The sequence below is a fragment of the Gopherus flavomarginatus genome, chromosome 10 (genome assembly GCF_025201925.1).
Source record: "Gopherus flavomarginatus isolate rGopFla2 chromosome 10, rGopFla2.mat.asm, whole genome shotgun sequence".
Classification (NCBI taxonomy): Eukaryota; Metazoa; Chordata; order Testudines; family Testudinidae; genus Gopherus; species Gopherus flavomarginatus.
Genome location: NC_066626.1, coordinates 11,727,580 through 11,739,500, shown reverse-complemented (window position 1 = coordinate 11,739,500; position 11,921 = coordinate 11,727,580). Strand labels below are relative to the sequence as shown.

Below are 11,921 nucleotides of genomic sequence, written 5' to 3'. Positions count from 1 at the left end.
GCAGTCACCAGAGAATCCACCTTGAGGAGAGACCCTACAGATGCAGCAAGTGCAGGAAAAGCTTTAATCAAAGCCCCAACCTTATTCAGCATCAGAGAATCCACACAGGAGAGAGACCCTATAACTGCCCCAACTGCGGGAACAGCTTCAGTTGGAAATCAGCCCTTGTTCAGCATCAGCGACCTCACACAAAGAGACGCTGTAAGTAAGCTGGATGTGGGAGAGGCTTCAGTGCAAGCTCAATCCTCATTACCCATTGCGGACTCCACACAGGAATGGCCTGGCTAGGAACGGGCCAAGGGAATAACACCTTTGTTGAAACCCACAAATCTCAGAGGGACAGGCCAGAGTAGCCATGTAACAGGGACCTGCAAGTATTAGTAAAACTGAGCATGAAATCATTCTCCTGGAGCAGAGCTGTGTAGATGAAGAGGCTGTGATAAGATTCCCACTTTGTGATGAGATTTGTGTGTTACATACTAACACCCTGCACCCCTCAGCAGACATGCAGCCCCCCCACACTTCCCTAGGCACCCTCTATGCCTATCCCCATGCACCACCCCTCACATACACCTGACTCACACCCATAGGACTAATATTCCCAATGGGGTGCACATGTTGTTTGCTTAGAGGAGCCACATCATTGACAAATGAAACTGCCTCTTCCATGTCTTGGGACAAGACACATCCCCCATACTTTAGTGCCCCTCTCTCAGACCTGAGCTCACAGATAGACAAGCAGCTCCAGGAAGAAAAACTAACTCCACCTGAAACCTAACCTGTACTTAAGTCCACTCTGAACCCTTACCAGATCTGGAACAGAGAGAAAACCTTTGCTCTTTAAATAGCTGCAGCGAATCACTCAGTCAAATTCATGATCTTTAATAATAATAATAATAATAAAAGGTTAGCAACCAGCTCCGTGGGTGCTCCGGGGAAAAAACGGGATGTTCAGCACTCCCAGCCACAGTGGTTCTAGCCCTGGGCTGGCCACCGATCAGCTGTTCGGCTGGCAAGAGACGCTTGGGGGAGAGGGGAAGTTAGGGGGAGGGACAGGTGGGCGGGGTGCCTCAGGGGAGGGGGCAGAGTTGGGACTTGGAGAGGCAGGACAAGGGTGGGGTTTCCAGTGAAGGGTGGAGCCGTGGCAGGGCCTCTGGGCGGAGTGGAATGGAAACTGCCTGGGAAAAATACATGTGAGGGCCTGGGGGTTGCAGGCTGGCCAGTCATGACCCTAAGCTCATCACAGCCCTTTGCCCACCAGGCAGAATCAAGGGAGGGGCTAGAGAAAAGTGGACGGTGGCGTTGGTCAGTCACTGTCAGCAGGAGGAGGGGCATGGTCAAACGGCAGCCAAAAAATCTGAACAACCAAAAAATCCCAGAGAAGGAGACTCTGTTGAATTAAAACAAAAAACTGCAGGCCACAACTTAATAAACCCACACCCTTGCAAATAAATAAATAAATCCGTACAACTTTGCTTGGTTAAAGCAACCTTGGATAGGTAACTCAGAACGGGATTCAAAGCTCGCCAGGGAAAGATGCCGATGGATGAGGAATCTTCTCAGTTCCAATCCTCCCATGGACACGGGCGCCCACCTCAGCTTGTGATTCATGAACCAGGAAAGTTCCATGCTCTTCTGCTGCAGGCATGTTCAGAGGTTCCCTGACACTTCACACAACAGCTGAGCGGGGGGAGGAAGGCAGGAGATGCCTCTTCACTTTAGCCCAGTTCCCCCTCCACCTAATGAGGATTTGAACAGGGCTCTTCCACTTCTCTGACTCGATAGCCTGCTGATTAGGGGGTTCCACCTATAATGGGTATGACTTTGAGTCCTTCCCACTTTCTTTAAGGTCCTCAGTGCTACGGCAGAGAAGAAGGCTGTAGACTGAACAGCAGAAGAAAGGGTGAGAAATTGCAGGAAAGGTTTAGCAAGTCAAGGCTTGCTGCTAAAATTCCACTGGGAATTTCTGTGCTTCAGAGAACTATAACCTTCGAGATTCCCGTAAGACTATAACTGACTTAAACATAACATGTCACTAGAATAGATTTGGGGCCTCTTTAAACTACATGTAACTGCCAGATTTGTTGTCCACATCTTGGGCGTGCAGCACTGGGCTCACTTCGTTTGGCTTACTAAGTTCTCTGGTTATGGCTTAAAAGAGCAACCTTCTAATTTTGGCTTGGTGAGGCCATAACTAAATCTCAGCTGTGCTTTTGTGTTATCCCAGCTTTATGGGAATGCATCATTTGGTTTGGTTCTCTTGGATCAGCTCAAGTTCTAAGCTGAAGTGTTACTGAAAACTAGCAGCTTTGTCAATCCCTGTTCTGCTCCGCCTGTATCTTGCACTCACGCTTCCAATGGTGCTGTCTTTCCATGTGTGAGTGAGAATTACCTGAAGCATCCTAAGATCTCTCTTCTTTGTAACACTACACGGTGGGTGTGACTGAGACAAGCGATCTTCTCACTTCAAACTCACACTTCAGTCGTTATTGATGTGTGTTCTAAACTTGCGAATACCTTTACGCTAACTTCAGTTGTGTTGTGTGTTCCCAACTGCGAGTTACCGACTATGTTCATACTCTGCCCTTGACACAAGCCTGGTCCAAGTCCTGGTGTAGGAAACGAGCTAGTTCCTATTTGACCTTTGTCAATGGAAATACCCGAGACAGGTACTTGGGGATCGTTCGCTTTCTATCTTTGAATTTGACAGTGTTTACGCATCGTAGTGTGGAATTACAATGGGGTCTTCCGCTGGGATCTAGTGCTGGGGCTACCCCACCACGAGCCATCGGCCCAGCTGCACCCCACAGGACCCATTGACCTGGAATAGCTGGTTCTGTCCCGAAGCCTTCTGGGTAATGGCTGGAGGGGCTTTACCTGGAGCTACTGACAGCAGACTCTGGCCAAGAGGGGCTGGGCTCCGGGCCCAATCCAACACCCACTGGAGTCAAACAAAACCTCCCCCATGAAGACAATGGGCTTTGGATCAGCCCCGTGGGCCTTTCTGCCTCCCTGATGTGGGGCTATTCTCCAATCCCCCACATCCAACCCCCTGCAGTAGCAGCCCTCTCCCTTTCTGCCCCAGTCCCCGATGAGGGGCGACCCCCATTCCCAGCCTCATGGGGTAGCAGCCCTCTCCCTGGACAGGTGTCCCCCTTCCAAGCCCAGCAGAGTGGGGAGGGGGCAGCCCAAGGGGACAGATCCTTGGTGAGTCTCTAGCAGCTTGAGACATCATGGCTATGGGGCCAGGGGCTCCAGACCGGGTAAAACGGCTGGCATCGATTGGAGCAGAGCAGGGATGGTGTGGGAGGGAGGGGTAATGCGAGTGGCTCTCATGAAGGCACCTGGGAAGGATTCAAGGCTGCCGGCTTCTGCCTGCGTTTATCTGAACGGCAAAGAGGGTCAGCTACCAGGAGCCACTCAGGGACTGATCTTTTACCCCTTCGTGGTAGGGACCCCTCATGGCATGGGGTCCCTCAGCACTTCCCCCAGCAGTGCAGCCCCCAGCTGTGACAGTCGCACTAGGATTTCCAAGTGTCAGGGGAAAGCAGCTACATGGAGCACGGTGACCCCAGCATTGTGGTGGCACACGGGGGCCAGCAGTGCGAGGGGAGAGCTCCTCACCCTACTCCCTGCCGCACAGGCCCCTAGGGCTGTGCTGGTGCAAGGCCTGAGAGAGGAGGGCAGGGACAAGGGGGAAGAGGCAGCCCCGGGGTAGGTGCTTGGCGTAAGTGGTGGTTCTAGGGTTGAGCTTTGGGGAGAAGGGGTGGGGCAAGGGTGCGGATTTGGGGAAAGGGTCAGTGAGGGGGTGGTGTCTCGGGGGAAGGGGTGGTATGGGGGCGGGGATGAGGGGAAGGGGCGGTATTGGTGGAAGGGATGAGCGGGAAGGGGTGGTGTGGAGCTAGGAATGAGGAGGAAGAGTCAGTGTGGGGGGGACGAGGGAAGAGGGTCGGTGTGGGGGTGGGGATGAGGGGAAGGGGCGGTGTGGGGGGACGAGGGGAGATGGTTGGTGTGGGGGCGAGGATGAGGGGAAGGGGCGGCGTAGGAGCATGGATGATGGGGAAGGGGCGGTGTGGGTGCAGGGATGAGGAGGAAGGGGTGGGGTGGGGACGAGGGGAGAGGGTCGGTGTGGGTGCAGGGATGAGGAGGAAGGGGTGGGGTGGGAACGAGGGGTGAGGGTCGGTGTGAGTGCAGGGATGAGGGGGAAGGGGTGGGGTGGGGACGAGGGGTGAGGGTGTGGTTGCAGGGATGAGGGCGAAGGGGTGGGGTGGGGACGAGGGGTGAGGGTCGGTGTGGGTGCAGGGATGAGGAGGAAGGGGTGGGGACGAGGGGAGAGGGTCAGTGTGGGTGCAGGGATGAGGAGGAAGGGATGGGGTGGGAACGAGGGGTGAGGGTCGGTGTGAGTGCAGGGATGAGGGGGAAGGGGTGGGGTGGGGACGAGGGGTGAGGGTGTGGGTGCAGGGATGAGGGCGAAGGGGTGGGGTGGGGACGAGGGGTGAGGGTCGGTGTGGGTGCAGGGATGAGGAGGAAGGGGTGGGGTGGGAACGAGGGGTGAGGGTCGGTGTGAGTGCAGGGATGAGGGGGAAGGGGTGGGGTGGGGACGAGGGGTGAGGGTGTGGGTGCAGGGATGAGGGCGAAGGGGTGGGGTGGGGACGAGGGGTGAGGGTCGGTGTGGGTGCAGGGATGAGGAGGAAGGGGTGGGGACGAGGGGAGAGGGTCGGTGTGGGTGCAGGGATGAGGAGGAAGGGATGGGGTGGGAACGAGGGGTGAGGGTCGGTGTGAGTGCAGGGATGAGGGGGAAGGGGTGGGGTGGGGACGAGGGGTGAGGGTGTGGGTGCAGGGATGAGGGCGAAGGGGTGGGGTGGGGACGAGGGGTGAGGGTCGGTGTGGGTGCAGGGATGAGGAGGAAGGGGTGGGGACGAGGGGAGAGGGTCGGTGTGGGTGCAGGGATGAGGAGGAAGGGGTGGGGACGAGGGGAGAGGGTCGGTGTGGGTCCAGGGATGAGGAGGAAGGCGTGGGGTGGGGACGAGGGGTGAGGGTGTGGGTGCAGGGATGAGGGGGAAAGGGTGGGGTAGGGACGAGGGGAGAGGGTCGGTGTGGGTGCAGGGATGAGGAGGAAGGGGTGGGGACGAGGGGAGAGGGTCGGTGTGGGTGCAGGGATGAGGAGGAAGGGGTGGGGTGGGGACGAGGGGAGAGGGTCGGTGTGGGTGCAGGGATGAGGGGGAAGGGGTGGGGTGGGGACGAGGGGACTGGGTCGGTGTGGGTGCAGGGATGAGGGGGAAGAGGTGGGGTGGGGACGAGGGGTGAGGGTCGCTGTGGCTGCAGGGATGAGGAGGAAGGGGTGGGTTGGGGACGAGGGGTGAGGGTCGGTGTGGGTGCAGGGATGAGGAGGACGGGGTGGGGTGGGGACGAGGGGAGAGGGTCGGTGTGGGTGCAGGGATGAGGGGGAAGAGGTGGGGTGGGGACGAGGGGTGAGGGTGTGGGTGCAGGGATGAGGGGGAAGGGGTGGGGTGGGGACGAGGGGAGAGGGTCGGTGTGGGTGCAGCGATGCGGAGGAAGGGGTGGGGACGAGGGGTGAGGGTCGGTGGGGGTGCAGGGATGAGGAGGAAGGGGTGGGGTGGGGACGAGGGGAGAGGGTCGGTGTGGGTGCAGGGATGAGGAGGAAGGGGTGGGGTGGGGACGAGGGGTGAGGGTCGGTGTGGGTGCAGGGATGAGGAGGAAGGGGTGGGGTGGGGACGAGGGGAGAGGGTCGGTGTGGGTGCAGGGATGAGGAGGAAGGGGTGGGGTGGGGACGAGGGAAGAGGGTCGGTGTGGGTGCAGGGATGAGGGGGAAGGGGTGGGGACGAAGGGAGAGGGTCGGTGTGGGTGCAGGGATGAGGAGGAAGGGGTGGGGTGGGGACGAGGGGAGAGGGTCGGTGTGGGTGCAGGAATGAGGAGGAAGGGGTGGGGGCGAAGGGAGAGGGTCGGTGTGGGTGCAGGGATGAGGAGGAAGGGGTGGGGTGGGGACGAGGGGAGAGGGTCGGTGTGGGTGCAGGGATGAGGGGGAAGGGGTGGGGGCGAAGGGAGAGGGTCGGTGTGGGTGCAGGGATGAGGAGGAAGGGGTGGGGTGGGGACGAGGGGAGAGGGTTGGTGTGGGTGCAGGGATGAGGAGGAAGGGGTGGGGGGGGACGAGGGGAGAGGGTCGGTGTGGGTGCAGGGATGAGGGGGAAGGGGTGGGGTGGGGACGAGGAGAGAGGGTCGGTGTGGGTGCAGGGATGAGGGGGAAGGGGTGGGGTAGGGACGAGGGATGAGGGTCGGTGTAGGTGCAGGGATGAGAGGGAAGGGGTGGGGTGGGGACGAGGGAAGAGGGTCGGTGTGGATGCAGGGATGAGGAGGAAGGGGTGGGGTGGGGACAAGGGGAGACGGTCAGTGTGGGTGCAGGGATGAGGAGGAAGGGGTGGGTTGGGGACGAGGGGCGAGAGGCGGTGAGGGTGGAGGAGGAGGGAGAAGGGGCGGTGTGGGGGGGACGAGTGGGAGATGGTTGGTGTGGGGGCGGGGATGAGGGGAAGGCGCAGCGTAGGAGCATGGATGATGGGGAAGGGGCGGTGTGGGGGCAGGGATAAGGGGAGAAAGGGTGCTGTGGTGGCGGGGACGAGGGGAGAGGGTCGGTGTGGGCGCAGGGATGAGGAGGAAGGGGTGGGGTGGGGACGAGAGGAGAGGGTCGGTGTGGGTGCAGGGATGAGGGGGAAGGGGTGGGGTAGGGACGAGGGATGAGGGTCGGTGTAGGTGCAGGGATGAGAGGGAAGGGGTGGGGTGGGGACGAGGGAAGAGGGTCGGTGTGGGTGCAGGGATGAGGAGGAAGGGGTGGGGTGCGGACGAGGAGTGAGGGTCGGTGTGGGTGCAGGGATGAGGAGGAAGGGGTGGGGTGGGGACGAGGGGAGAGGGTCGGTGTGGGTGCAGGGATGAGGAGGAAGGGGTGGGGTGGGGACGAGGGGCGAGAGGCGGTGAGGGGGGAGGAGGAGGGAGAAGGGGCGGTGTGGGGGGGACGAGGGGAGATGGTTGGTGTGGGGGCGGGGATGAGGGGAAGGGGCAGCGTAGGAGCATGGATGATGGGGAAGGGGCGGTGTGGGGGCAGGGATAAGGGGAGAAAGGGTGCTGTGGTGGCGGGGACGAGGGGAGAGGGTCGGTGTGGGCGCACGGATGAGGAGGAAGGGGTGGGGTGGGGACAAGAGGAGAGTGTCGGTGTGGGTGCAGGGATGAGGAGGAAGGGGTGGGGTGAGGACGAGGGATGAGGGTCGGTGTGGGTGCAGGGATGAGGGGGAAGTGGTAGGGTGAGGACGAGGGATGAGGGTCGGTGTGGGTGCAGGGATGAGAGGGAAGGGGTGGGGTGAGCACGAGGGGAGAGAGTCAGTGTGGGTGCAGGGATGAGGAGGAAGGGGTGGGGTGGGGACGAGGGGAGAGGGTCGGTGTGGGTGCAGGGATGAGGGGGAAGGGGTGGGGTGGGGACGAGGGGAGAGGGTCGGTGTGGGTGCAGGGATGAGGGGGTAGGGGTGGGGTGGGGACGAGGGGAGAGGGTCGGTGTGGGTGCAGGGATGAGGGGGAAGGGGTGGGGTGGGGACGAGGGGAGAGGGTCGGTGTGGGTGCAGGGATGAGGAGGAAGGGGTGGGGACGAGGGGAGAGGGTCGGTGTGGGTGCAGGGATGAGGGGGAAGTGGTGGGGTGGGGACGAGGGGTGAGGGTCAGTGTGGGTGCAGGGATGAGGGGGCTGTGGTGGCAGGGACGAGGGGCGAGGGTCAGTGTGGGGGGGGATGAGGGAGAAGGGTCGGTGTGGGGGGACGAGGGGAGATGGTTGGTGTGGGGGCGAGGATGAGGGGAAGGGGTGGGGTGGGGACGAGGGGAGAGGGTCGGTGTGGGTGCAGGGATGAGGGGGAAGGGGTGGGGTGGGGACGAGGGGAGAGGGTCGGTATGGGTGCAGGGATAAGAAGGAAGGGGTGGGGTGGGGACGAGGGGAGAGGGTCGGTGTGGGTGCAGAGATGAGGAGGAAGGGGTGGGGTGAGGACGAGGGATGAGGGTCGGTGTGGGTGCAGGGATGAGGGGGAAGGGGTGGGATGAGGACGAGGGGAGAGGTTCGGTGTGGGTGCAGGGATGAGGGGGAAGGAGTGGGGTGAGGACGAGGGGAGAGGGTCGGTGTGGGTGCAGGGATGAGGGGGAAGGGGTGGGGTGGGGACGAGGGGAGAGGGTCGGTGTGGGTGCAGGGATGAGGAGGAAGGGGTGGGGTGGGGACGAGGGGAGAGGGTCGGTGTGGGTGCAGGGATGAGGGGGAAGGGGTGGGGTGGGGACGAGGGGAGAGGGTCGGTGTGGGTGCAGGGATGAGGGGGTAGGGGTGGGGTGGGGACGAGGGGAGAGGGTCGGTGTGGGTGCAGGGATGAGGGGGAAGGGGTGGGGTGGGGACGAGGGGAGAGGGTCGGTGTGGGTGCAGGGATGAGGAGGAAGGGGTGGGGACGAGGGGAGAGGGTCGGTGTGGGTGCAGGGATGAGGAGGAAGGGGTGGGGTGGGGACGAGGGGAGAGGGTCAGTGTGGGTGCAGGGATGCGGGGGAAGGGGTGGGGTGGGGATGAGGGGAGAGGGTCGGTGTGGGTGCAGGGATGAGGGGGAAGGGGTGGGGTGGAGAGGAGGGGAGAGGGTCGGTGTGGGTGCAAGGATGAGGGGGAAGTGGTGGGGTGGGGACGAGGGGTGAGGGTCGGTGTGGTGCAGGGATGAGTGGGAAGGGGTGAAGTGGGGACGAGGAGAGAGGGTCGGTGTGGGTGCAGGGATGAGGGGGAAGTGGTGGGGTGGGGACGAGGGGTGAGGGTCAGTGTGGGTGCAGGGATGAGGGGGCTGTGGTGGCAGGGACGAGGGGCGAGGGTCGGTGTGGGGGGGGATGAGGGAGAAGGGTCGGTGTGGGGGGACGAGGGGAGATGGTTGGTGTGGGGGCGAGGATGAGGGGAAGGGGCGGCGTAGGAGCATGGATGATGGGGAAGAGGCGGTGTGGGTGCAGGGAGGAGGGGGAAGTGGTGGGGTGGGGACGAGGGGAGAGATCGCTGTGGGTGCAGGGATGAGGAGGAAGGGGTGGGGTGGGGACGAGGGGAGAGGGTCGGTGGGGGTGCAGGGATGAGGGGGAAGGGGTGGGGTGGGAACGAGGGGTGAGGGTCGGTGTGAGTGCAGGGATGAGGGGGAAGGGGTGGGGTGGGGACGAGGGGTGAGGGTGTGGGTGCAGGGATGAGGGCGAAGGGGTGGGGTGGGGACGAGGGGTGAGGGTCGGTGTGGGTGCAGGGATGAGGAGGAAGGGGTGGGGACGAGGGGAGAGGGTCGGTGTGGGTGCAGGGATGAGGAGGAAGGGGTGGGGACGAGGGGAGAGGGTCGGTGTGGGTGCAGGGATGAGGGGGAAGTGGTGGGGTGGGGACGAGGGGTGAGGGTCAGTGTGGGTGCAGGGATGAGGAGGAAGGGGTGGGGACGAGGGGAGAGGGTCGGTGTGGGTGCAGGGATGAGGAGGAAGGGGTGGGGTGGGGATGAGGGGAGAGGGTCGGTGTGGGTGCAGGGATGAGGGGGAAGGGGTGGGGTGGGGACGAGGGGACTGGGTCGGTGTGGGTGCAGGGATGAGGGGGAAGAGGTGGGGTGGGGACGAGGGGTGAGGGTCGGTGTGCGTGCAGCGATGAGGAGGAAGGGGTGGGGTGGGGACAAGGGGAGAGGGTCGGTGTGGGTGCAGGGATGAGGAGGAAGGGGTGGGGTGGGGACGAGGGGTGAGGGTCGGTGTGGGTGCAGGGATGAGGAGGACGGGGTGGGGTGGGGACGAGGGGAGAGGGTCGGTGTGGGTGCAGGGATGAGGGGGAAGAGGTGGGGTGGGGACGAGGGGTGAGGGTGTGGGTGCAGGGATGAGGGGGAAGGGGTGGGGTGGGGACGAGGGGAGAGGGTCGGTGTGGGTGCAGCGATGCGGAGGAAGGGGTGGGGACGAGGGGTGAGGGTCAGTGTGGGTGCAGGGATGAGGAGGAAGGGGTGGGGTGGGGACGAGGGGAGAGGGTCGGTGTGGGTGCAGGGATGAGGAGGAAGGGGTGGGGTGGGGACAAGGGGTGAGGGTTGGTGTGGGTGCAGGGATGAGGGGGAAGGGGTGGGGTGGGGACGAGGGGTGAGGGTCGGTGTGGGTGCAGGGATGAGGAGGAAGGGGTGGGGTGGGGACGAGGGGAGAGGGTCGGTGTGGGTGCAGGGATGAGGGGGAAGGGGTGGGGTGGGGACGAGGGGAGAGGGTCGGTGTGGGTGCAGGGATGAGGGGGAAGGGGTGGGGTGGGGACGAGGGGAGAGGGTCGGTGTGGGTGCAGGGATGAGGGGGTAGTGGTGGGGTGGGGACCAGGGGAGAGGGTCGGTGTGGGTGCAGGGATGAGGGGGAAGGGGTGGGGTGGGGACGAGGGGAGAGGGTCGGTGTGGGTGCAGGGATGAGGAGGAAGGGGTGGGGACGAGGGGAGAGGGTCGGTGTGGGTGCAGGGATGAGGAGGAAGGGGTGGGGTGGGGACGAGGGGAGAGGGTCAGTGTGGGTGCAGGGATGAGGGGGAAGGGGTGGGGTGGGGACGAGGGGAGAGGGTCGGTGTGGGTGCAGGGATGAGGGGGAAGGGGTGGGGTGGGGACGAGGGGTGAGGGTGTGGGTGCAGGGATGAGGGCGAAGGGGTGGGGTGGGGACGAGGGGTGAGGGTCGGTGTGGGTGCAGGGATGAGGAGGAAGGGGTGGGGACGAGGGGAGAGGGTCGGTGTGGGTGCAGGGATGAGGAGGAAGGGGTAGGGTGGGGACGAGGGGAGAGGGTCAGTGTGGGTGCAGGGATGAGGGGGAAGGGGTGGGGTGGGGACAAGGGGAGAGGGTCGGTGTGGGTGCAGGGATGAGGGGGAAGGGGTGGGGTGGGGACGAGGGGTGAGGGTGTGGGTGCAGTGATGAGGGCGAAGGGGTGGGGTGGGGACGAGGGGTGAGGGTCGGTGTGGGTGCAGGGATGAGGAGGAAGGGGTGGGGACGAGGGGAGAGGGTCGGTGTGGGTGCAGGGATGAGGAGGAAGGGGTGGGGACGAGGGGAGAGGGTCGGTGTGGGTGCAGGGATGAGGAGGAAGGCATGGGGTGGGGACGAGGGGTGAGGGTGTGGGTGCAGGGATGAGGGGGAAAGGGTGGGGTAGGGACGAGGGGAGAGGGTCGGTGTGGGTGCAGGGATGAGGAGGAAGGGGTGGGGACGAGGGGAGAGGGTCGGTGTGGGTGCAGGGATGAGTGGGAAGTGGTGGGGTGGGGACGAGGGGTGAGGGTCAGTGTGGGTGCAGGGATGAGGAGGAAGGGGTGGGGACGAGGGGAGAGGGTCGGTGTGGGTGCAGGGATGAGGAGGAAGGGGTGGGGTGGGGATGAGGGGAGAGGGTCGGTGTGGGTGCAGGGATGAGGGGGAAGGGGTGGGGTGGGGACGAGGGGACTGGGTCGGTGTGGGTGCAGGGATGAGGGGGAAGAGGTGGGGTGGGGACGAGGGGTGAGGGTCGGTGTGGGTGCAGGGATGAGGAGGAAGGGGTGGGGTGGGGACAAGGGGAGAGGGTCGGTGTGGGTGCAGGAATGAGGGGGAAGGGGTGGGGTAGGGACGAGGGATGAGGGTCGGTGTAGGTGCAGGGATGAGAGGGAAGGGGTGGGGTGGGGACGAGGGAAGAGGGTCGGTGTGGGTGCAGGGATGAGGAGGAAGGGGTGGGGTGCGGACGAGGAGTGAGGGTCGGTGTGGGTGCAGGGATGAGGAGGAAGGGGTGGGTTGGGGACGAGGGGCGAGAGGCGGTGAGGGGGGAGGAGGAGGGAGAAGGGGCGGTGTGGGGGGGACGAGGGGAGATGGTTGGTGTGGGGGCAGGGATGAGGGGAAGGGGCAGCGTAGGAGCATGGATGATGGGGAAGGGGCGGTGTGGGGGCAGGGA

The 11,921-nt window shown here is 63.6% G+C and overlaps 1 protein-coding gene across 1 annotated transcript in view; it reads left to right on the top strand.

Annotated features, from left to right (window-relative positions):
* The first annotated feature begins 157 nt into the window (after positions 1–157).
* LOC127030097 (antigen-presenting glycoprotein CD1d-like) overlaps positions 158–11,921 on the top strand; it is a 32,713-nt gene continuing 20,949 nt past the window's right edge. Inside the window, exon 1 of the mRNA XM_050916050.1 lies at positions 158–201. The gene's annotated coding sequence lies outside the window, so the exon portion shown is untranslated. The remainder of the gene's footprint in view (positions 202–11,921) is intronic.